We start from the raw sequence: 24,036 nt of genomic DNA, 5'->3' as shown, positions 1-24,036 counted from the left end.
GTAACATTGATGATAGAGTGCCTCATAGTTCTACAATGATGCCCCTCTCACAGGAGTGGTAACATTGATGATAGAGTACCTCATAGTTCCACTATGATGCCCCTCTCACAGGAGTGGTAACATTGATGATAGAGTGCCTCATAGTTCCACTATGATGCCCCTTTCACAGGAGTGGTAACATTGATGATAGAGTGCCTCATAGTTCCACTATGATGCCCCTCTCACAGGAGGGGTAATATTGATGATAGAGTGCGTCATAGTTCCACAATGATGCCCCTCTCACAGGAGTGGTTACATTGATGATAGAGTGCCTCATAGTTCCACTATGATGCCCCTCTCACAGGAGTGGTAACATTGATGATAGAGTACCTCATAGTTCCACTATGATGCCCCTTTCACAGGAGTGGTAACATTGATGATAGAGTGCCTCATATTTCCACAATGATGCCCCTCTCACAGGAGTGGTAACATTGATGATAGAGTACCTCATAGTTCCACAATGATGACCTTTCACATGAGTGGTGACATTGACGATAGAGTGCCTCATAGTTTCACAATGATGCCCCTCTCACAGGAGCGGTAACATTGATGATAGAGTGCTCATAGTTCCACTATGATGCCCCTCTCACTGGAGTGGTAACATTGATGATAGAGTGCCTCATAGTTCCACAATGATGCCCCTCTCACAGGAGTGGTAACATTGATGCTAGAGTACCTCATAGTTCCACTATGAAGCCCCTCTCACAGGAGTGGTAACATTGATGATAGAGTGCCTCATAGTTCCACAATGATGCCCCTCTCACAGGAGTGGTAACATTGATGATAGAGTGCCTCATAGTTCCACAATGATGCCCCTCTCACAGGAGTGGTAACATTGATGCTAGAGTACCTCATAGTTCCACTATGAAGCCCCTCTCACAGGAGTGGTAACATTGATGATAAAGTGCCTCATAGTTCCACAATGATGACCTTTCACAGGAGTGGTAACATTGATGATAGAGTGCCTCATAGTTCCACAATGATGCCCCTTTCACAGGAGTGGTAACATTGATGATAGAGTGCCTCATAGTTCCACAATGATGCCCCTTTCACAGGAGTGGTAACATTGATGATAGAGTGCCTCATAGTTCCACAATGATGCCCCTCTCACAGGAGTGGTAACATTGATGCTAGAGTACCTCATAGTTCCACTATGAAGCCCCTCTCACAGGAGTGGTAACATTGATGATAGAGTACCTCATAGTTCCACAATGATGCCCCTCTCACAGGAGTGGTAACATTGATGATAGAGTGCCTCATAGTTCCACTATGATGCCCCTCTCACAGGAGTGGTAACATTGATGATAGAGTACCTCATAGTTCCACAATGATGCCCCTCTCACATGAGTGGTAACATTGATGATAGAGTGCCTCATAGTTCCACAATGATGCCCCTTTCACAGGAGTGGTAACATTGATGATAGAGTGCCTCATAGTTCCAATGATGCCCCTCTCACAGGAGTGGTAACATTGATGATAGAGTACCTCATAGTTCCACAATGATGCCCATCTCACAGGAGTGGTAACATTGATGATAGAGTGTCTCATAGTTCCACTATGATGCCCCTCTCACAGGAGTGGTAACATTGATGATAGAGTGCCTCATAGTTCCAATGATGCCCCTCTCACAGGAGTGGTAACATTGATGATAGAGTGCCTTATAGTTCCACTATGATGCCCCTCTCACAGGAGTGGTAACATTGATGATAGAGTGCCTCATAGTTCCACAATGATGCCCCTCTCACAGGAGTGGTAACATTGATGATAGAGTGCCTCATAGTTCCACAATGATGCCCCTCTCACAGGAGTGGTAACATTGACGATAGAGTGCCTCATAGTTCCACAATGTTGCCCCTCTCACAGGAGTGGTAACATTGATGATAGAGTGCCTCATAGTTCCACTATGATGCCCCTCTCACAGGAGTGGTAACATTGATGATAAAGTACCTCATAGTTCCACTATGATGCCCCTCTCACAGGAGTGGTAACATTGATGATAGAGTGCCTCATAGTTCCACAATGATGCCCCTTTCACAGTAGTGGTAACATTGATGATAGAGTGCCTCATAGTTCCACAATGATGCCCCTCTCACAGGAGTGGTAACATTGATGATAGAGTACCTCATAGTTCCACTATGATGCCCCTTTCACAGGAGTGGTGACATTGATGATAGAGTGCCTCATAGTTCCACAATGATGCCCCTTTCACAGGAGTGGTAACATTGATGATAGAGTGCCTCATAGTTCCAATGATGCCCCTCTCACAGGAGTGGTAACATTGATGATAGAGTGCCTCATAGTTCCAATGATGCCCCTTTCACAGGAGTGGTAACATTGATGATAGAGGGCCTCATAGTTCCACAATGATGCCCCTCTCACAGGAGTGGTAACATTGATGATAGAGTACCTCATAGTTCCACTATAATGCCCCTTTCACAGGAGTGGTAACATTGATGATAGAGTGCCTCATAGTTCACAATGATGCCCCTCTCACAGGAGTGGTAACATTGATGATAGAGTGCCTCATAGTTCCACTATGATGACCCTCTCACAGGAGTGGTAACATTGATGATAGAGTACCTCATAGTTCCACTATGATGCCCCTTTCACAGGAGTGGTAACATTGATGATAGAGTGCCTCATAGTTCCACAATGATGCCCCTCTCACAGGAGTGGTAACATTGATGATAGAGTACCTCATAGTTCCACTATGATGCCCCTTTCACAGGAGTGGTAACATTGATGATAGAGTGCCTCATAGTTCCACTATGATGACCCTCTCACAGGAGTGGTAACATTGATGATAGAGTGCCTCATAGTTCCACAATGATGCCCCTCTCACAGGAGTGGTAACATTAATGATAGAGTGCCTCATAGTTCCACTATGATGACCCTCTCACAGGAGTGGTAACATTGATGATAGAGTACCTCATAGTTCCACTATGATGCCCCTTTCACAGGAGTGGTAACATTGATGATAGAGTGCCTCATAGTTCCACAATGATGCCCCTCTCACAGGAGTGGTAACATTGATGATAGAGTACCTCATAGTTCCACATTTATGTCCCTTTCACAGGAGTGGTAACATTGATGATATAGTGCCTCATAGTTCCACCATGATGCCCCTCTCACGGGAGTGGTAACATTGATGACAGAGTACCTCATAGTTCCACTATGATGCCCCTTTCACAGGAGTGGTAACATTGATGATAGAGTGCCTCATAGTTCCAGTGATGCCCCTCTCACAGGAGTGGTAACATTGATGACAGAGTGCCTCATAGTTCCACTATGATGCCCCTCTCACAGGAGTGGTAACATTGATGATAGAGTGCCTCATAGTTCCACTATGATGCCCCTTTCACAGGAGTGGTAACATTGATGATAGAGTGCGTCATAGTTCCACTATGATGCCCCTCTCACAGGAGTGGTAACATTGATGATAGAGTGCCTCATAGTTCCACTATGATGCCCCTTTCACAGGAGTGGTAACATTGATGATAGAGTGCCTCATAGTTCCACTATGATAACCCTCTCACAGGAGGGGTAACATTGATGATAGAGTGCGTCATAGTTCCACAATGATGTCCCTCTCACAGGAGTGGTAACATTGATGATAGAGTGCCTCATAGTTCCACTATGATGCCCCTCTCACAGGAGTGGTAACATTGATGATAGAGTACCTCATAGTTCCACTATGATGCCCCTTTCACAGGAGTGGTAACATTGATGATAGAGTGCCTCATAGTTCCACAATGATGCCCCTCTCACAGGAGTGGTAACATTGATGATAGAGTGCCTCATAGTTCCACTATGATGCCCCTCTCACATGAGTGGTAACATTGATGATAGAGTGCCTCATAGTTCCACTATGATGCCCCTTTCACAGGAGTGGTAACATTGATGATAGAGTGCCTCATAGTTCTACAATGATGCCCCTCTCACAGGAGTGGTAACATTGATGATAGAGTACCTCATAGTTCCACTATGATGCCCCTCTCACAGGAGTGGTAACATTGATGATAGAGTGCCTCATAGTTCCACTATGAAGCCCCTTTCACAGGAGTGGTAACATTGATGATAGAGTGCCTCATAGTTCCACTATGATGCCCCTCTCACAGGAGGGGTAATATTGATGATAGAGTGCGTCATAGTTCCACAATGATGCCCCTCTCACAGGAGTGGTTACATTGATGATAGAGTGCCTCATAGTTCCACTATGATGCCCCTCTCACAGGAGTGGTAACATTGATGATAGAGTACCTCATAGTTCCACAATGATGCCCCTCTCACAGGAGTGGTAACATTGATGATAGAGTGCCTCATAGTTCCACAATGATGCCCCTCTCACAGGAGTGGTAACATTGATGATAGAGTACCTCATAGTTCCACTATGATGCCCCTTTCACAGGAGTGGTAACATTGATGATAGAGTGCCTCATAGTTCTACAATGATGCCCCTCTCACAGGAGTGGTAACATTGATGATAGAGTACCTCATAGTTCCACTATGATGCCCCTCTCACAGGAGTGGTAACATTGATGATAGAGTGCCTCATAGTTCCACTATGATGCCCCTTTCACAGGAGTGGTAACATTGATGATAGAGTGCCTCATAGTTCCACTATGATGCCCCTCTCACAGGAGGGGTAACATTGATGATAGAGTGCGTCATAGTTCCACAATGATGCCCCTCTCACAGGAGTGGTAACATTGATGATAGAGTGCCTCATAGTTCCACTATGATGCCCCTCTCACAGGAGTGGTAACATTGATGATAGAGTACCTCATAGTTCCACTATGATGCCCCTTTCACAGGAGTGGTAACATTGATGATAGAGTGCCTCATAGTTCCACAATGATGCCCCTCTCACAGGAGTGGTAACATTGATGATAGAGTACCTCATAGTTCTACTATGATGCCCCTTTCACAGGAGTGGTAACATTGATGATAGAGTGCCTCATAGTTCCACTATGATGCCCCTCTCACAGGAGTGGTAACATTGATGATAGAGTGCCTCATAGTTCCACTATGATAACCCTCTCACAGGAGGGGTAACATTGATGATAGAGTGCGTCATAGTTCCACAATGATGCCCCTCTCACAGGAGTGGTAACATTGATGATAGAGTGCCTCATAGTTCCACTATGATGCCCCTCTCACAGGAGTGGTAACATTGATGATAGAGTACCTCATAGTTCCACTATGATGCCCCTTTCACAGGAGTGGTAACATTGATGATAGAGTGCCTCATAGTTCCACAATGATGCCCCTCTCACAGGAGTGGTAACATTGATGATAGAGTGCCTCATAGTTCCACTATGATGCCCCTCTCACATGAGTGGTAACATTGATGATAGAGTGCCTCATAGTTCCACTATGATGCCCCTTTCACAGGAGTGGTAACATTGATGATAGAGTGCCTCATAGTTCTACAATGATGCCCCTCTCACAGGAGTGGTAACATTGATGATAGAGTACCTCATAGTTCCACTATGATGCCCCTCTCACAGGAGTGGTAACATTGATGATAGAGTGCCTCATAGTTCCACTATGATGCCCCTTTCACAGGAGTGGTAACATTGATGATAGAGTGCCTCATAGTTCCACTATGATGCCCCTCTCACAGGAGGGGTAATATTGATGATAGAGTGCGTCATAGTTCCACAATGATGCCCCTCTCACAGGAGTGGTTACATTGATGATAGAGTGCCTCATAGTTCCACTATGATGCCCCTCTCACAGGAGTGGTAACATTGATGATAGAGTACCTCATAGTTCCACTATGATGCCCCTTTCACAGGAGTGGTAACATTGATGATAGAGTGCCTCATATTTCCACAATGATGCCCCTCTCACAGGAGTGGTAACATTGATGATAGAGTACCTCATAGTTCCACAATGATGACCTTTCACATGAGTGGTGACATTGACGATAGAGTGCCTCATAGTTTCACAATGATGCCCCTCTCACAGGAGCGGTAACATTGATGATAGAGTGCTCATAGTTCCACTATGATGCCCCTCTCACTGGAGTGGTAACATTGATGATAGAGTGCCTCATAGTTCCACAATGATGCCCCTCTCACAGGAGTGGTAACATTGATGCTAGAGTACCTCATAGTTCCACTATGAAGCCCCTCTCACAGGAGTGGTAACATTGATGATAGAGTGCCTCATAGTTCCACAATGATGCCCCTCTCACAGGAGTGGTAACATTGATGATAGAGTGCCTCATAGTTCCACAATGATGCCCCTCTCACAGGAGTGGTAACATTGATGCTAGAGTACCTCATAGTTCCACTATGAAGCCCCTCTCACAGGAGTGGTAACATTGATGATAAAGTGCCTCATAGTTCCACAATGATGACCTTTCACAGGAGTGGTAACATTGATGATAGAGTGCCTCATAGTTCCACAATGATGCCCCTTTCACAGGAGTGGTAACATTGATGATAGAGTGCCTCATAGTTCCACAATGATGCCCCTTTCACAGGAGTGGTAACATTGATGATAGAGTGCCTCGTAGTTCCACAATGATGCCCCTTTCACAGGAGTGGTAACATTGATGATAGAGTGCCTCATAGTTCCACAATGATGCCCCTTTCACAGGAGTGGTAACATTGATGATAGAGTGCCTCATAGTTCCACAATGATGACCTTTCACAGGAGTGGTAACATTGATGATAGAGTACCTCATAGTTCCACAATGATGCCCCTTTCACAGGAGTGGTAACATTGATGATAGAGTGCCTCATAGTTCCACAATGATGACCTTTCACAGGAGTGGTAACATTGATGATAGAGTACCTCATAGTTCCACAATGATGCCCCTCTCACAGGAGTGGTAACATTGATGACAGAGTGCCTCATAGTTCCACTATGATGCCCCTTTCACAGGAGTGGTAACATTGATGATAGAGTGTGTTACATTCTATCCTCATTGCATTTTCCTGTACCTTTAAATCCTGCATGTTTTTCTTTAAGTGTTCTTAGAACACTACTGTGTCCTTGACTACAGGTCAGTTGCACTGTTCCTGTGGACCAAGAGACTGCTGTTCATGTTGCTGTGCTGCTTAATAAACCAACCTGCTTCCCCACCAGTTCCTGTGATTATTTAACAAAATTGGCGACAAGGGTGACCTTATACTGGTTGAAGAGCAGCACAGCTTTGTTAAAAAAAAAGAAAACCTACAATCAAATCTTCTTTACTTCAAGAAGCATCTACGAAGATTGGCAAGAATTTAACTACTAGTAAGAAGAAAATCCGATTTGAAGAACTCCTACCAACGCAAACTTGATGATTTATCAACATTTTAAGGTAATTCTGATTGTTTACCTTTGAATTGACTCTGACTGGTGGATCGGCATTGGTGCGTGTGACAGACGCGAGACTGCATCAGCGCGAGTCCGCATCAGCTGTTGTGTGACACGAGCTCATCGGCGCTCGAGATCCTGCTCGAGATTGCATTGTCTCGTTGTATGCGCGGAGTTGTCATCCGAGCCAGCTGTCCAGCTGAGGAGTCTCGCGCTACAAGAAGCAAAGACATTGGCAAAGGCGGATCAGCGCGTGATGACGTAATCACGCATCAATCCTAAGCGCGGCGGCCATTTTGGATTGGGATTGTCTCAGGTCGCGTTTCCATAGCAACTGACCACCGTTTGTCTCCGTTTTTCTTTCCACTCCCGGTTATTTCAAGCCCTCATCCAAGAAACGAGGATATTTTCAGAAAGAAACAACAGAGAGACAAAGACAGCTTCACCTTTCTGGTATTACATATTTTGGTTCTTATTTTGGTTCTTACTCTGAAAGAAAACGCATGGGACAAGTTTTACATCAACAACTTAAAGAACCCATATATAATATTTATTCTTATCTTTTGACTTACCTGGGTGTTGATTCAGAGATCAATTACAGTTGTTTTATTTATTCTTTGACAAATTTGTTATTATCATTGTAGTTTAAATATTTTAAAAAGGAAAAAGCACTAGAATAGAGACCATGTAGTTTGACCCACCTGAAAATTTTTTGCAGAATAAGGGTGATCCACCCATTCCATGGACTCGTTGGAAAGAAGAATTCTTTAACTACATGAAGGCAATAGATGGAGAACGCATGGGTGCTGAGAGGAAGAAAAGTATTCTCTTACACTGTCTGGGTTCTGAGGGGCAAATGGTATTTAGGGCTTTACCCCCTATTCCGCCTGAGTTAGGTGAAGGAGAAGGTACTAATGTATATAAGGAGGCTCTTCTTAGAATTGAAAAACGTTTTAAACCAGTTTCAAATATAGCACTAAATAGGTATAAATTTTACACTCGGGCGCAACAAGAATCTGAATCGTTTGATGAATTTATGACTGCATTGAGATCTTTGTCTATTCATTGTAATTTTGGTGCCATTTGTGATGAGATGTTGAGAGATCAAATAATAGTCCATGTAAAAAATAAGAAAACGCAAGAACGCTTATGGGAATTAGGTGACCCAAAGTTATCTGAAGCAATTGCCATTGCGAAGTCTTTAGAACAGTCTGAGAAATGGATGCTCACTGTTCAAAAACATGTTACCAGTAAGACTGATTCCCATGATGAAGTTTGTCTTATTAAACATAAAGAAGGACAAATAAATGATAGTCAACAAGCATTTCCCAATACCAATAGATTCAACAACACAAGTAATCTTAAGAGATATGGGAAAGCTATGATTTTTTATAAATGTGGTAGTAAAATGCATGTTGCCTCATATGCTGGATGCCCTGCTATTAACAAAGAGTGCAGAAAGTGTGGAAGGTTAGGACATTTCTCTACTGTTTGTAGAGATTCAAGGATGTCTGTGCAAGGTCCCAAGGATAAAGTTGCTGTTGTTACAGAAGGTCCTTCTAAAGCTTGCAGTTGTGCTTGTAGTGGTTTAGAGCATTGTGATTCACTTAATAAAGGTTTTGTAGTTTATTTGGCTGGAGAGATTTCTTTGATCGATGACAATGATCAACTTATCAAAAAACCCATTTGTGAGATGTTTGTTTTGGGGGTCAGCCTCAACTTGATGGCTGATTCCGGTTCACCTTGGACCATTATTACCAAAGATTACTTTGAAGAACGGTTAAAACAGGTTCTGAATTTAAAAGACATTCTTCCTTCTGAGATTAGGGCAATTAGTTTCAATGGTACTATGGTAGCAATGTTAGGTCTTTTTCAAGTCAGAATTACTTTCAAATCCAGGACTGTTGATATTAAATTGTATATTGCAGTCAAAGGCGTGAATGTTGTTGGATGGAAGGATTTGTGGAAATTTGGCATTATTTTAAATCCTCGCGCAAAAGATCCTGTTATCTTAGGTGAAATTTTTGAAGATGATAACATTTCCGCCATTTCAAATGATGGAGGGACCGATATGATTAAGGGTGAATTTAAAGATGTTTTCTCTGACAAATTAGGTATGCTTAAAGACTTTTCTCACAAAATAAAACTGAAATCTACTGCTGTTCCGGTTAGGCAAAAGCTGAGAGGTGTACCCATTAATGTGAGGGAAGATCTGAGGAAAATGTTAGATGATTTAGTGGCTGAGAATATCATTGAACCCATTGATTCTGCAGAATGGGTTTCCCCGATTGTTTTAGTCAGGAAACCGGACAAATCTTTGAGAATGTGTGTGGACCTCAGGGCACTCAATTTGGCAATTATTGTGGACTGTCATCCCCTTCCAAATATAAATGAGGTTGTTTCCATGTTGGAAGGTGCCAAGGTGTTCTCTACCCTGGATTTAAGATCGGCTTATCACCAGATCACACTTACTGATGAATCCAAGGGTCTAACAGCTTTTATTACTCCTCATGGTCTTTTTCAGTATAACAGAATGCCGTTTGGTTTAGCCTCAGCTGCCTCAGTTTTCCAAAGGGTCATGTACAACATTTTTAGGGATGTGGATCATTTTGTAAAATGTTTTCAAGATGACATTTTAATTTTTTCAGGTACTGTGGAGGACCATATTGGTCATTTACGATCTGTGTGTGAAAAGCTAAGGAATAGCGGGTTAACTTTAAAAGCCAGCAAGTGCAAGTTATTTCAATCTTCTGTTGAATATTTGGGACACACATTATCAGGTGATGGTGTAGTGCCGAAAAGATCAAATGTTGATGGCATTAGTAATGCCCCACCGCCAACTAATAAAGATCAGTTATTATCCTTCGCAGGAATGTGTGAATACTATAGTAAATTTGTAAATAATTTTGCCACCAAAATGGAGCCTCTGAGGAAGCTTTTGAGACATGGGAATTCGTTTGTTTGGGAAGGGGAACAACAGGTAGCTTTTGAACGCATCAAGCCTGATATTTTGCATGCTCCAACACTTAGACCTTTCTGTTTGAATAAGTTGTGTGTCATCACGGTGGATGCCAGTTTGTATGGTCTTGGGTCTGTTTTGTCTCAAAAGGCTGGCAAAGATGAGTGGAATGTGTGTTTTGCGTCCCGTACTCTCAATGATACGGAACGTAGATATGCGGTCATTGAAAAAGAGCTTTTAGCTTGTGTGTGGGCTATCGAGCACTTTAGGAATTTCATTTGGGGAAATAAGTTTGTGCTCAGAACTGATCACAAACCATTAGTTAACATTTTGTCCCCAGGTGGAGGTTGGAATGCCACGGCTCGCATTTCCAGACTTACCTCACGACTCCAAGAATACTCTTTCACTCCGGAGTATGTCCCGGGAAAAAAAAATGTGGTGGCAGACTTCTTGTCTCGTCATCCATCTCCGGTTTCTGAGTGCAAGAGTCTGAATGACACTGATGTGGTCACTTGTTTGCAGGATGTGCTATCTACCGATTTCAATGAGATTTCTGAAGACTTATGGAAAACTGCTGATGTACAAGATCTCACTTTACAAAATATTAAAAAATTCATTCAAGAAGGTTGGCCTGATAAAAAGTTGTTAAAGGAAGATTTTATGCCATTTTTTAATATCTCAACTGAGCTTGAGTTGGAGAATGATTTGGTTTTTAAATCTGGTAAATGTGTTCCACCTTTTGATATACAGAACCTGATTCTAGATCTTGCACATAAAACACATCCAGGTATGTCGGCCATGAAAAGATTGATTAGGAATTATTTCTGGTGGCCATCGTTGGATCGTTTGGTTGAACACAAGGTCAGAGAGTGTTCTGTGTGTGTAGGAAATGACAAAATGTTGAAAGTTAATGTTCCTCCTTTGAAGACGACACCTTGGCCTTTTGCCTTGGAAAAAACTTGCCTTTGACATTTCTGGCCCTTTTAGGTGTCTTCCTTCTGATTCCCGATATGCTCTTGTGCTAATGGATTACCACTCAAAATGGCCAGAAGTTAAATTTGTTTCTTCTACTTCCACCAATGTTGTCATAGAATTTTTCAAGGAAGTTTTTTCTAGAGAGGGTTGTCCGTCCATTTTGGTCACGGATAATGGCGTGCAACTTACCTCTCTAGAAATGGAGACTTTTCTCAAATTACATTCCATCAAGCACAACACTGTTTCCTTCTATGAACCACATGAAAATGGTCTTGTGGAGCGTTTTAATAGAGTTTTAAAAGGTTTTATATCTGAAGTCTGTAAGTCTGGGTCAGATTGGAAGACTTCTTTAAGAGAAAGGTTGTGGTGTTACAGAATTACCCCTCATTCAACCACTGAAGTCAGCCCTTTTCGTTTGCTTAAAGGACGTGATCCTGCTTCTACCATTTGTCCTTGGTGGTTCAGGGATAAATGTCTCAACAAGTCCTTTTCACAAGACTTGGTTGAGCAAGCATCTCAGAAAGTTGAGAACAAACAATCAAAAAGCAAACTGTGGTATGACAAAAAGTGGAACGTTAAATCTCCTGATTTTTCTGTGGGAGATGTGGTAAGGATCAAGAGACCTGGTATTCTTTCAAAAGGTTCTGATAAGTTTGGTAAGCCAATGAAACTGGTAAAAGTTTTTAGTAATAGTGTCATTACCCAGGATGGCAGACTATGGAACTTTAAGCGGGTTGCAAAGTGTCCCACTCCGCAACAAACTTCCATTTCCGCCGTTCCCAAGCCTACCAGCAGTTCCATTGCTTCAAGGGTAAAGTTATCTAATCGTCCTAGATCGTCTCCTGTGAAATTTCATGATTATGCTTCTTAACCTTTTATCTTTCTTTTTACGAAAGGGAGATGTGTTACATTCTATCCTCATTGCATTTTCCTGTACCTTTAAATCCTGCATGTTTTTCTTTAAGTGTTCTTAGAACACTACTGTGTCCTTGACTACAGGTCAGTTGCACTGTTCCTGTGGACCAAGAGACTGCTGTTCATGTTGCTGTGCTGCTTAATAAACCAACCTGCTTCCCCACCAGTTCCTGTGATTATTTAACAGAGTGCCTCATAGTTCCACAATGATGCCCCTTTCACAGGAGTGGTAACATTGATGATAGAGTGCCTCATAGTTCCACAATGATGCCCCTTTCACAGGAGTGGTAACATTGACGATAGAGTGCCTCATAGTTCCACAATGATGCCCCTTTCACAGGAGTGGTAACATTGATGATAGAGTGCCTCATAGTTCCACAATGATGACCTTTCACAGGAGTGGTAACATTGATGATAGAGTACCTCATAGTTCCACAATGATACCCCTCTCACAGGAGTGGTAACATTGATGATAGAGTGCCTCATAGTTCCACTATGATGCCCCTCTCACAGGAGTGGTAACATTGATGATAGAGTGCCTCATAGTTCCACAATGATGCCCCTTTCACAGGAGTGGTAACATTGATGATAGAGTGCCTCATAGTTCCACAATGATGCCCCTTTCACAGGAGTGGTAACATTGATGATAGAGTGCCTCATAGCTCCACGATGATGCCCCTCTCACAGGAGTGGTAACATTGATGATAGAGTGCCTCATAGTTCCACAATGATGCCCCTCTCACAGGAGTGGTAACATTGATGATAGAGTGCCTCATAGTTCCACTATGATGCCCCTTTCACAGGAGTGGTAACATTGATGATAGAGTGCCTCATAGTTCTACAATGATGCCCCGTTCACAGGAGTGGTAACATTGATGATAGAGTGCCTCATAGTTCCACTATGATGCCCCTTTCACAGGAGTGGTGACATTGACGATAGAGTGCCTCATAGTTCCACAATGATGCCCCTTTCACAGGAGTGGTAACATTGATGATAGAGTGCCTCATAGTTCCACAATGATGCCCCTTTCACAGGAGTGGTAACATTGATGATAGAGTGCCTCATAGTTCCACAATGATGCCCCTTTCACAGGAGTGGTAACATTGATGATAGAGTGCCTCATAGTTCCACAATGATGCCCCTTTCACAGGAGTGGTGACATTGACGATAGAGTGCCTCATAGTTCCACAATGATGCCCCTCTCACAGGAGTGGTAACATTGATGATAGAGTGCCTCATAGTTCCACAATGATGCCCCTCTCACAGGAGTGGTAACATTGATGATAGAGTGCCTCATAGTTCCACAATGATGACCTTTCACATGAGTGGTAACATTGATGATAGAGTACCTCATCGTTCCACAATGATGCCCCCTTCACAGGAGTGGTAACATTGATGATAGAGTGCCTCATAGTTCCACAATGATGCCCCTCTCACAGGAGTGGTAACATTGATAATAGAGTGCCTCATAGTTCCACAATGATGCCCCTTTCACAGGAGTGGTAACATTGATGATAGAGTGCCTCATAGTTCCACAATGATGCCCCTTTCACAGGAGTGGTAACATTGATGATAGAGTGCCTCATAGTTCCACAATGATGCCCCTCTCACAGGAGTGGTAACATTGATGCTAGAGTACCTCATAGTTCCACTATGAAGCCCCTCTCACAGGAGTGGTAACATTGATGATAGAGTACCTCATAGTTCCACAATGATGCCCCTCTCACAGGAGTGGTAACATTGATGATAGAGTGCCTCATAGTTCCACTATGATGCCCCTCTCACAGGAGTGGTAACATTGATGATAGAGTACCTCATAGTTCCACAATGATGCCCCTCTCACATGAGTGGTAACATTGATGATAGAGTGCCTCATAGTTCCACAATGATGCCCCTTTCACAGGAGTGGTAACATTGATGATAGAGTGCCTCATAGTTCCAATGATGCCCCTCTCACAGGAGTGGTAACATTGATGATAGAGTACCTCATAGTTCCACAATGATGCCCATCTCACAGGAGTGGTAACATTGATGATAGAGTGTCTCATAGTTCCACTATGATGCCCCTCTCACAGGAGTGGTAACATTGATGATAGAGTGCCTCATAGTTCCAATGATGCCCCTCTCACAGGAGTGGTAACATTGATGATAGAGTGCCTTATAGTTCCACTATGATGCCCCTCTCACAGGAGTGGTAACATTGATGATAGAGTGCCTCATAGTTCCACAATGATGCCCCTCTCACAGGAGTGGTAACATTGATGATAGAGTGCCTCATAGTTCCACAATGATGCCCCTCTCACAGGAGTGGTAACATTGACGATAGAGTGCCTCATAGTTCCACAATGATGCCCCTCTCACAGGAGTGGTAACATTGATGATAGAGGGCCTCATAGTTCCACTATGATGCCCCTCTCACAGGAGTGGTAACATTGATGATAAAGTACCTCATAGTTCCACTATGATGCCCCTCTCACAGGAGTGGTAACATTGATGATAGAGTGCCTCATAGTTCCACAATGATGCCCCTTTCACAGGAGTGGTAACATTGATGATAGAGTGCCTCATAGTTCCACAATGATGCCCCTCTCACAGGAGTGGTAACATTGATGATAGAGTACCTCATAGTTCCACTATGATGCCCCTTTCACAGGAGTGGTGACATTGATGATAGAGTGCCTCATAGTTCCACAATGATGCCCCTTTCACAGGAGTGGTAACATTGATGATAGAGTGCCTCATAGTTCCAATGATGCCCCTCTCACAGGAGTGGTAACATTGATGATAGAGCGCCTCATAGGTCCAATGATGCCCCTTTCACAGGAGTGGTAACATTGATGATAGAGGGCCTCATAGTTCCACAATGATGCCCCTCTCACAGGAGTGGTAACATTGATGATAGAGTACCTCATAGTTCCACTATAATGCCCCTTTCACAGGAGTGGTAACATTGATGATAGAGTGCCTCATAGTTCACAATGATGCCCCTCTCACAGGAGTGGTAACATTGATGATAGAGTGCCTCATAGTTCCACTATGATGACCCTCTCACAGGAGTGGTAATATTGATGATAGAGTACCTCATAGTTCCACTATGATGCCCCTTTCACAGGAGTGGTAACATTAATGATAGAGTGCCTCATAGTTCCACAATGATGCCCCTCTCACAGGAGTGGTAACATTGATGATAGAGTACCTCATAGTTCCACTATGATGCCCCTTTCACAGGAGTGGTAACATTGATGATAGAGTGCCTCATAGTTCCACTATGATGACCCTCTCACAGGAGTGGTAACATTGATGATAGAGTGCCTCATAGTTCCACAATGATGCCCCTCTCACAGGAGTGGTAACATTAATGATAGAGTGCCTCATAGTTCCACTATGATGACCCTCTCACAGGAGTGGTAACATTGATGATAGAGTACCTCATAGTTCCACTATGATGCCCCTTTCACAGGAGTGGTAACATTGATGATAGAGTGCCTCATAGTTCCACAATGATGCCCCTCTCACAGGAGTGGTAACATAGATGATAGAGTACCTCATAGTTCCACATTTATGTCCCTTTCACAGGAGTGGTAACATTGATGATATAGTGCCTCATAGTTCCACCATGATGCCCCTCTCACGGGAGTGGTAACATTGATGACAGAGTACCTCATAGTTCCACTATGATGCCCCTTTCACAGGAGTGGTAACATTGATGATAGAGTGCCTCATAGTTCCAGTGATGCCCCTCTCACAGGAGTGGTAACATTGATGACAGAGTGCCTCATAGTTCCACTATGATGCCCCTCTCACAGGAGTGGTAACATTGATGATAGAGTGCCTCATAGTTCCACTATGATGCCCCTTTCACAGGAGTGGTAACATTGATGATAGAGTGCGTCATAGTTCCACTATGATGCCCCTCTCACAGGAGTGGTAACATTGATGATAGAGTGCCTCATAGTTCCACTATGATGCCCCTTTCACAGGAGTGGTAACATTGATGATAGAGTGCCTCATAGTTCCACTATGATAACCCTCTCACAGGAGGGGTAACATTGATGATAGAGTGCGTCATAGTTCCACAATGATGCCCCTCTCACAGGAGTGGTAACATTGATGATAGAGTGCCTCATAGTTCCACTATGATGCCCCTCTCACAGGAGTGGTAACATTGATGATAGAGTACCTCATAGTTCCACTATGATGCCCCTTTCACAGGAGTGGTAACATTGATGATAGAGTGCCTCATAGTTCCACAATGATGCCCCTCTCACAGGAGTGGTAACATTGATGATAGAGTGCCTCATAGTTCCACTATGATGCCCCTCTCACATGAGTGGTAACATTGATGATAGAGTGCCTCATAGTTCCACTATGATGCCCCTTTCACAGGAGTGGTAACATTGATGATAGAGTGCCTCATAGTTCTACAATGATGCCCCTCTCACAGGAGTGGTAACATTGATGATAGAGTACCTCATAGTTCCACTATGATGCCCCTCTCACAGGAGTGGTAACATTGATGATAGAGTGCCTCATAGTTCCACTATGATGCCCCTTTCACAGGAGTGGTAACATTGATGATAGAGTGCCTCATAGTTCCACTATGATGCCCCTCTCACAGGAGGGGTAATATTGATGATAGAGTGCGTCATAGTTCCACAATGATGCCCCTCTCACAGGAGTGGTTACATTGATGATAGAGTGCCTCATAGTTCCACTATGATGCCCCTCTCACAGGAGTGGTAACATTGATGATAGAGTACCTCATAGTTCCACTATGATGCCCCTTTCACAGGAGTGGTAACATTGATGATAGAGTGCCTCATAGTTCCACAATGATGCCCCTCTCACAGGAGTGGTAACATTGATGATAGAGTACCTCATAGTTCCACTATGATGCCCCTTTCACAGGAGTGGTAACATTGATGATAGAGTGCCTCATAGTTCTACAATGATGCCCCTCTCACAGGAGTGGTAACATTGATGATAGAGTACCTCATAGTTCCACTATGATGCCCCTCTCACAGGAGTGGTAACATTGATGATAGAGTGCCTCATAGTTCCACTATGATGCCCCTTTCACAGGAGTGGTAACATTGATGATAGAGTGCCTCATAGTTCCACTATGATGCCCCTCTCACAGGAGGGGTAACATTGATGATAGAGTGCGTCATAGTTCCACAATGATGCCCCTCTCACAGGAGTGGTAACATTGATGATAGAGTGCCTCATAGTTCCACTATGATGCCCCTCTCACAGGAGTGGTAACATTGATGATAGAGTACCTCATAGTTCCACTATGATGCCCCTTTCACAGGAGTGGTAACATTGATGATAGAGTGCCTCATAGTTCCACAATGATGCCCCTCTCACAGGAGTGGTAACATTGATTATAGAGTACCTCATAGTTCCACTATGATGCCCCTTTCACAGGAGTGGTAACATTGATGATAGAGTGCCTCATAGTTCCACTATGATGCCCCTCTCACAGGAGTGGTAACATTGATGATAGAGTGCCTCATAGTTCCACTATGATGCCCCTTTCACAGGAGTGGTAACATTGATGATAGAGTGCCTCATAGTTCCACTATGATGCCCCTTTCACAGGAGTGGTAACATTGATGATAGAGTGCCTCATAGTTCCACTATGATGCCCCTCTCACAGGAGTGATAACATTGATGATAGAGTGCCTCATAGTTCCACTATGATGCCCCTCTCACAGGAGTGGTAACATTGATGATAGAGTGCCTCATAGTTCCACTATGATGCCCCTCTCACAGGAGTGGTAACATTGATGATAGAGTGCCTCATAGTTCCACAATGAGGCCCCTCTCACAGGAGGGGTAACATTGATGATAGAGTGCCTCATAGTTCCACAATGATGCCCCTCTCACAGGAGTGGTAACATTGATGATAGAGTGCATCATAGTTCCACAATGATACCCCTCTCACAGGAGTGGTAACATTGATGATAGAGTGCCTCATAGCTCTACAATGATGCCCCTTTCACATGAGTGGTAACATTGATGATAGAGTGCCTCATAGTTCCACAATGATGCCCCTCTCACAGGAGTGGTAACATTGATGATAGAGTGCCTCATAGTTCCACTATGATGACCCTCTCACAGGAGTGGTAACATTGATGATAGAGTGCCTCATAGTTCCAATGATGCCCCTCTCACAAGAGTGGTGACATTGATGATAGAGTGCCTCATAGTTCCACTATGATGCCCCTTTCACAGGAGTGGTAACATTGATAATAGAGTGCCTCATAGTTCCACAATGATGCCCCTTTCACAGGAGTGGTAACATTGATGATAGAGTGCCTCATAGTTCCAATGATGCCCCTCTCACAAGAGTGGTAACATTGATGATAGAGTGCCTCATAGTTCCACAATGATGCCCCTCTCACAGGAGTGGTAACATTGATGATAGTGTGCCTCATAGTTCCACTATGATGCCCTCTCACAGGAGTGGTAACATTGATGATAGAGTGCCTCATAGTTCCACAATGATGCCCCTCTCACAGGAGTGGTAACATTAATGATAGAGTGCCTCATAGTTCCACTATGATGCCCCTCTCACAGGGGTGGTAACATTGAGTACCTCATACTTCCACAATGATGCTTATTTCACAGGAGTGGTAACATTGATGATAGAGTACCTCATAGTTCCACAATGATGCTTCTTTCACAGGAGTGGTAACACTGATGATAGAGTGCCTCATAGTTCCACTATGATGCCCCTCTCACAGGAGTGGTAACATTGATGATAGAGTGCCTCATAGTTCCACAATGATGCCCCTTTCACAGGAGTGGTAACATTGATGATAGAGTGCCTCATAGTTCCACAATGATGCCCCTTTCACAGGAGTGGTAACATTGATGATAGAGTGCCTCATAGTTCCACTATGATGCCCCTTTCACAGGAGTGGTAACATTGATGATAGAGTGCCTCATAGTTCCACAATGATGCCCCTTTCACAGGAGTGGTAACATTGATGATAGAGTGCCTCATAGTTCCACAATGATGCCCCTTTCACAGGAGTGGTAACATTGATGATAGAGTGCCTCATAGTTCCACAATGATGCCCCTTTCACAGGAGTGGTAACATTGATGATAGAGTGCCTCATAGTTCCACTATGATGCCCCTCTCACAGGAGTGATAACATTGATGATAGAGTGCCTCATAGTTCCACTATGATGCCCCTCTCACATGAGTGGTAACATTGATGATAGAGTGCCTCATAGTTCCACTATGATGCCCCCTTCACAGGAGTGGTAACATTGATGATAGAGTGCCTCATAGTTCCACAATGATGCCCCTTTCACATGAGTGGTAACATTGATGATAGAGTGCCTCATAGTTCCACAATGATGCCCCTCTCACAGGAGTGGTAACATTGATGATAGAGTGCCTCATAGTTCCACAATGATGCCCTTTTCACAGGAGTGGTAACATTGATGATAGAGTGCCTCATAGTTCCACAATGATGCCCCTCTCACATGAGTGGTAACATTGATGATAGAGTGCCTCATAGTTCTACAATGATGCCCCTTTTACAGGAGGGGTAACATTGATGATAGAGTGCCTCATAGTTCCACAATGATGCCCCTCTCACAGGAGTGGTAACATTGATGATAGAGTGCCTCATAGTTCCACAATGATGCCCCTCTCACAGGAGTGGTAACATTGATGATTAAGTGCTCATAGTTCCACTATGATTCCCCTCTCACAGGAGTGGTAACATTGATGATAGAGTACCTCATAGTTCCACTATGATGCCCCTCTCACAGGAGTGGTAACATTGATGATAGAGTGCTCATAGTTCCACTATGATGCCCCTTTCACAGGAGTGGTAACATTGATGATAGAGTGCCTCATAGTTTCACAATGATGCCCCTCTCACAGGAGTGGTAACATTGATGATAGAGTGCCTCATAGTTCCACAATGATGCCCCTCTCACAGGAGCGGTAACATTGATGATAGAGTGCTCATAGTTCCACTATGACGCCCCTTTCACAGGAGTGGTGACATTGACGATAGAGTGCCTCATAGTTCCACAATGATGCCCCTCTCACAGGAGTGGTAACATTGATGATAGAGTGCCTCATAGTTCCACTATGATGCCCCTTTCACAGGAGTGGTAACATTGATGATAGAGTGCTCATAGTTCCACAATGATGCCCCTTTCACAGGAGTGGTAACATTGATGATAGAGTGCCTCATAGTTCACAATGATGCCCCTCTCACAGGAGTGGTAACATTGATGATAGAGTGGCTCATAGTTCCACAAAGATGCCCCTCTCACAGGAGTGGTAACATTGATGATAGAGTGCCTCATAGTTCCACTATGATGCCCCTTTCACAGGAGTGGTAACATTGATGATAGAGTGCTCATAGTTCCACAATGATGCCCCTTTCACAGGAGTGGTAACATTGATGATAGAGTGCCTCATAGTTCCACAATGATGCCCCTCTCACAGGAGTGGTAACACTGATGATAGAGTGCCTCATAGTTCCACTATGATGCCCCTCTCACAGGAGTGGTAACATTGATGATAGAGTGCCTCATAGTTCCACAATGATGCCCCTCTCACAGGAGTGGTAACATTGATGATAGAGTGCCTCATAGTTCCACTATGATTCCCCTCTCACAGGAGTGGTGACATTGATGATAGAGTACCTCATAGTGAAGTAGTGTGGCTCACTGGTTAGAGGCGGCAGACCCGAGAGCAGAGGACGGCCCGGGACCAGGGTTCGATTCCCGGCGCGGCAGGTTTCTGGACCAGGGTCAGCGGACTCGATAATTCTCTCGCCTCGGTGCCCACTCTGATCAGCGATCACACTCGGCAACTCTGGGCATTAGCTTGCCTCATCTTCACTAACGGCCCCACCAGACCGCCGGGGATGCCTGGTCTCACCCTGGAGATACCCATTAAGGGACCATCTCTCAGGGAAGCCAGGAAGGGTTTCGCAGCAGTCGAAGCGCCTTGGGACCCTACGGGTAAGTAGTGCGCTATATAAATGCCTATACATACATTTACATACATACATAGTTCCACAATGATGCCCCTTTCACAGGAGTGGTAACATTGATGATAGAGTACCTCATAGGTCCACTATGATGACCTTTCACAGGAGTGGTGACATTGATGATAGAGTGCCTCATAGTTCCACAATGAAACCCCTCTCACAGGAGTGGGAACATTGATGATAGAGTACCTCATAGTTACACTATGATGCCCCTCACACAGGAGTGGTACCATTGATGACAGAGTGCCTCATAGTTCTACAATGATGCCCCTCTCACAGGAGTGGTAACATTGATGATAGAGTGCCTCATAGTTCCAATGATGCCCCTCTCACAGGAGTCGTAACATTGATGATAGAGTGCCTCATTGTTCCACTATGATGCCCCTTTCACAGGAGTGGTAACATTGATGATAGAGTGCCTCATAGTTCCACTATGATGACCCTCTCACAGGAGTGGTAACATTGATGATAGAGTGCCTCATAGTTCCAATGATGCCCCTCTCACAGGAGTGGTAACATTGATGATAGAGTGCCTCATAGTTCCACTATGATGCCCCTTTCACAGGAGTGGTAACATTGATGATAGAGTGCCTCATAGTTCCACTATGATGACCCTCTCACAGGAGTGGTAACATTGATGATAGAGTGCCTCATAGTTCCAATGATGCCCCTCTCACAGGAGTGGTAACATTGATGATAGAGTGCCTCATAGTTCCACAATGATGCCCCTTTCACAGGAGTGGTAACATTGATGATAGAGTGCCTCATAGTTCTACAATGATGCCCCTCTCACAGGAGTGGTAACATTGATGATAGAGTGCTCATAGTTCCACAATGATGCCCCTTTCACAGGAGTGGTAACATTGATGATAGAGTGCCTCATAGTTCCACTATGATGCCCCTTTCACAGGAGTGGTAACATTGATGATAGAGTGCCTCATAGTTCCACTATGATGTCCCTCTCACAGGAGTGGTAACATTGATGATAGAGTACCTCATAGTTCCACTATGATGCCCCTTTCACAGGAGTGGTAACATTGATGATAGAGTGCCTCATAGTTCCACAATGATGCCCCTCTCACAGGAGTGGTAACATTGATGATAGAGTGCCTCATAGTTCACAATGATGCCCCTTTCACAGGAGTGGTAACATTGATGATAGAGTGCCTCATAGTTCCACTATGATGACCCTCTCACAGGAGTGGTAACATTGATGATAGAGTGCCTCATAGTTCCAATGATGCCCCTCTCACAAGAGTGGTGACATTGATGATAGAGTGCCTCATAGTTCCACTATGATGCTCCTTTCACAGGAGTGGTAACATTGATAATAGAGTGCCTCATAGTTCCACAATGATGCCCCTTTCACAGGAGTGGTAACATTGATGATAGAGTGCCTCATAGTTCTACAATGATGCCCCTCTCACAGGAGTGGTAACATTGATGATAGAGTACCTCATAGTTCCACAATGATGCCCCGTTCACAGGAGTCGTAACATTGATGATAGAGTGCCTCATAGTTCTACAATGATGCCCCTCTCACAGGAGTGGTAACATTGATGATAGAGTGCCTCATAGTTCCACAATGATGCCCCGTTCACAGGAGTCGTAACATTGATGATAGAGTGCCTCATAGTTCTACAATGATGCCCCTCTCACAGGAGTGGTAACATTGATGATAGAGTGCCTCATAGTTCTACAATGATGCCCCTCTCACAGGAGTGGTAACATTGATGATAGAGTGCCTCATAGTTCTACAATGATGCCCCTCTCACAGGAGTGGTAACATTGATGATAGAGTACCTCATAGTTCCACTATGATGCCCCCTTCACAGGAGTGGTAACATTGATGATAGAGTGCCTCATAGTTCCAATGATGCCCCTCTCACAAGAGTGGTAACATTGATGATAGAGTGCCTCATAGTTCCACAATGATGCCCCTCTCACAGGAGTGGTAACATTGATGATAGTGTGCCTCATAGTTCCACTATGATGCCCTCTCACAGGAGTGGTAACATTGATGATAGAGTGCCTCATAGTTCCACAATGATGCCCCTCTCACAGGAGTGGTAACATTGATGATAGAGTACCTCATAGTTCCACTATGATGCCCCTTTCACAGGAGTGGTAACATTGATGATAGAGTGCCTCATAGTTCCACAATGATGCCCCTCTCACAGGAGTGGTAACATTGATGATAGAGTGCCTCATAGTTCCACTATGATGCCCCTTTCACAGGAGTGGTAACATTGATGATAGAGTGCTCATAGTTCCACTATGATGCCCCTTTCACAGGAGTGGTAACATTGATGATAGAGTGCCTCATAGTTCCACTATGATGCCCATCTCACAGGAGTGGTAACATTGATGATAGAGTGCCTCATAGTTCCACTATGATGCCCCTCTCACAGGAGTGGTAACATTGATGATAGAGTGCCTCATAGTTCCACTATGATGCCCCTCTCACAGGAGTGGTAACATTGATGATAGAGTGCCTCATAGTTCCACTATGATGCCCCTCTCACAGGAGTGGTAACATTGATGATAGAGTGCCTCATAGTTCCACTATGATGCCCCTTTCACAGGAGTGGTAACATTGATGATAGAGTGCCTCATAGTTTCACAATGATGCCCCTCTCACAGGAGTGGTAACATTGATGATAGAGTGCCTCATAGTTCCACTATGATGCCCCTCTCACAGGAGTGGTAACATTGATGATAGAGTACCTCATAGTTCCACTATGATGCCCCTCACACAGGAGTGGTAACATTGATGATAGAGTGCTCATAGTTCCAC

This window comes from Lissotriton vulgaris, unplaced genomic scaffold (assembly GCF_964263255.1).
Source record: "Lissotriton vulgaris unplaced genomic scaffold, aLisVul1.2 SCAFFOLD_1286, whole genome shotgun sequence".
In the NCBI taxonomy this organism is placed as follows: domain Eukaryota; kingdom Metazoa; phylum Chordata; class Amphibia; order Caudata; family Salamandridae; genus Lissotriton; species Lissotriton vulgaris.
This window is presented reverse-complemented; position numbering follows the sequence as displayed.